This window comes from Pecten maximus, chromosome 11 (assembly GCF_902652985.1).
Source record: "Pecten maximus chromosome 11, xPecMax1.1, whole genome shotgun sequence".
NCBI classification, from domain to species: domain Eukaryota; kingdom Metazoa; phylum Mollusca; class Bivalvia; order Pectinida; family Pectinidae; genus Pecten; species Pecten maximus.
The window spans coordinates 14382025-14385192 of NC_047025.1; the positions used below are offsets into that span (position 1 = coordinate 14382025).

General features: G+C 41.0%; 1 protein-coding gene across 2 annotated transcripts in view; it reads right to left on the reverse strand.

Moving 5' to 3' along the window:
* The window catches only part of LOC117337388 (probable ATP-dependent RNA helicase DHX35), a 192164-nt gene that overhangs the window by 108648 nt on the left and 80348 nt on the right, over positions 1-3168 (reverse strand). The gene's annotated exons all lie outside the window — the stretch shown is intronic.

Consider the following 3168-nt stretch of genomic DNA (forward strand, 5'->3'; position numbering starts at 1 on the left):
TTATAAATTTATCCAATCTTAGTGTCATATTGTCAAGACATAGTCATCATTGTTCAGAAGAACAAGGAAGTATCTCCAACACAGAAGGCTTAGTAGACAAGGGCCGTATCTCAAGTTTATCAATTTTTAAATTTTGACAAATTACAATTCCTATTTATATCAATTGAAATGGTCCTATTCTTTTAAATTACAGCTACATATCTCACAGATATAATATGTTTTATTACTAACTCCCTCATCAGAATTACTCGAATTGTCATAAGAACCAGAAGCCAACAGCAGTTACAGTTTTATATAAAGCTAGGAAATGCTTGTAAGACTTAAATGAAAATCCTTGCTCTATGCAACAATGTGTCTCTTGCAGAAGGGGTCAAAGGTCACCATGACCAATGATCACAATTGTTGTGATACTATTGTGTAAATATCAACCACATTCTAATCTGTTGGTGTGTTGACATAATCAAAATGTCATTGATTTGGAACTTTGGGGCTGGGGCTGGGGGGATGGAGCTGGGGGGATGGGGCTGGGGGGATGGGGCCGGGGGGATGGGGCCGGGGCAATGGGGCCGGGGCAATGAGGATGGTGATGGTGATGGGGAGATGGGGCCAGAGCAATGGGGCTGGGGAGATGGGGCTGGGGCTGGGAGATGGGGCTGGGGCTGGGGCTGGGGGATGGGGCCGGAGCAATGGGGTTGCGGCAATGGGGCCGGGGGGGATGGGGATGGGGGGATGGGGCCAGAGCAATGGGGCCGGGGCGATGGGGCTTGGGCGATGGGGCTTGGGCGATGGGGGCTGGGGCTGGGGCTGGGGCCGGAGCAATGGGGCCGGGGCAATGGGGATGGTGATGGTGATGGGGAGATGGGGCCAGAGCAATGGGGCTGGGGAGATGGGGGCTGGGGCTGGGAGATGGGGCTGGGGCTGGAGCAATGGGCCGGGGGAGGGGGGGATGGGGATGGGGGGATGGGGCCAGAGCAATGGGGCCGGGGCGATGGGGCTTGGGCGATGGGGCCGGGGCGATGGGGCTTGGGCGATGGGGCCAGAGCGATGGGGCTGCATGGAGCGATGGTGTTGGGGGACAGACAAAAGTAATACATTTACACTTCCCTCTTCCATTAACATGGTGTTCAACATGCCACTGAAGAAGACTGCCATTTATAAACAATTATTTAAGTCCCTTTAACACATGTCAAACTATTACAATGACAATATAATTGTCATAACATGACAGAAATGACCCATTTTTCTGGAAACTACATAGCAGAGCTATATATAGGATTTGTCTCACAGTGATAACGATCATCTAATATATTAACAGACAATTAACGCTACCCAATATAATGACCCACACATAATACCAATGACTTGTGGTAACAATGTCAGGAATTTGACTTTCTAACCTGATAATGATATTGATGATTGGATCCATTTTACATAAAGAACATCTTATTGATAATAACTCATCAGACTTGCTATAAATTAAAAAGAAATATCATGTCTCTTACTTACAGAATTTAGAGTCAATCATATGACAATGCCTCCCTAACTTACAATTAAGTCTCCATCTATTCAGATGATATGATGATATGATGATATTAAGAGGAACATTACAATAAGAGAACAATTACATTAAGGGAAATATGTAAGAAAAGGAAATTTGAGATAAAGTGACACAGTATTTAAAGAAGCTAATTGGCCAATTTAAATAAACTGTATGTCCGATATAAACTCAATATATAACAGCTAGCCTAAACTATGGTATTTTGTCAACTATTGGATGTAATTTTTCTTCATTTTTGGTCTATATGTGTATCCCTTCTATATGTGTATCCCGCACATCATAAAATATTTAAAATGTTGGCATGTCTAAAAAGCATCATAAATATACTAGTGGTCTCTTTAAACATGTGGTTGATTGAGCTAAAAGCATAGTCACTTAACAGGTCATCTGACTGGTCCCCAAATACAGGTGGTCATTTTACACAGGTGGTATTTTAACGTAGACATGCAGTTTCTTTAAAGGGGCATTCCATTGTTAAAATGAGTTTATAAAACAAAAGTAAATGGAATCTTGTATTTTTCTCAACTAGTAAAAGTTATAACCTTTACTGTAATACATCACTCAAAGCTCGAAGATAATCCAAAGTTTCTTAAAATTAAAAGTTTTTGAAAATATCACTTCGATCCAAAGTGCGAAAATTAATGATTATTGATATCTTTACACAGGTGACTGCTTAATGCAGGTGGTATATTTATACAGGTGACTGCTTAATACAGGTGGTATATTTACACAGGTGGCCTCTGGACACAGGTGGTATCTTTACCCAGGTGATATCTTTACACAGGTGATATCTTTACACAGGTGATATCTTTACACAGGTGGTATCTTTACACAGGTGGCCTCTTAACACAGGTGATATCTTTACACAGGTGATATCTTAACACAGATGGTATCTTTATACAGGTGATATCTTTACGCAGGTGATATCTTTACACAGGTGATATCTTTACACAGTGATATCTTTACACAGGTGATATCTTTACACAGGTGGTATCTTTACACAGGTGATATCTTTACACAGGTGATAACTTTACACTGGTGGCATCTTAAAAATTAATACAGGTGGTATCTTAACACAGGTGGCCCTTAACACAGGTGGCCTTTAACACAGGTGGCCTCTTAGCACAGCTCGAACATGTATCGTTACACAGTTTAATTGTGTCTCGAGTAGGATGCACAAGTTTATTAATTCTTTAATTTCACATTAATCTATATTTTTCATTATTCTAAAAGATTTTGAAATAGTCTTTCTGCTTTGACACAAGAAAACATGCTTATTATCTACTTTATCAACACGATTATAACCGTCAGAAAGACGAGGGATACAAAATTTAGAGAAATCCTCTTGCATTCGATACTTGTTGAAAACAAGCATAACAGACTGTATAACACTCAATTAGGTTATTAAAGGAAAAACAGGGTAGTAATTGTATCAGAGGGAAAGGCCAGGGGGATTGTATTGTTAATGAAACTAGTGTAGTATTATCTGCCTACGATGTTGATGCCTTGCATATGGTACAGAGGCTGGGATGTATACAACCGACTCCCCCACAGTGTAGGGCTTACGTCACCAGAACCGTGGTATATAAAGCTAAGGCCTAGTTTATGTC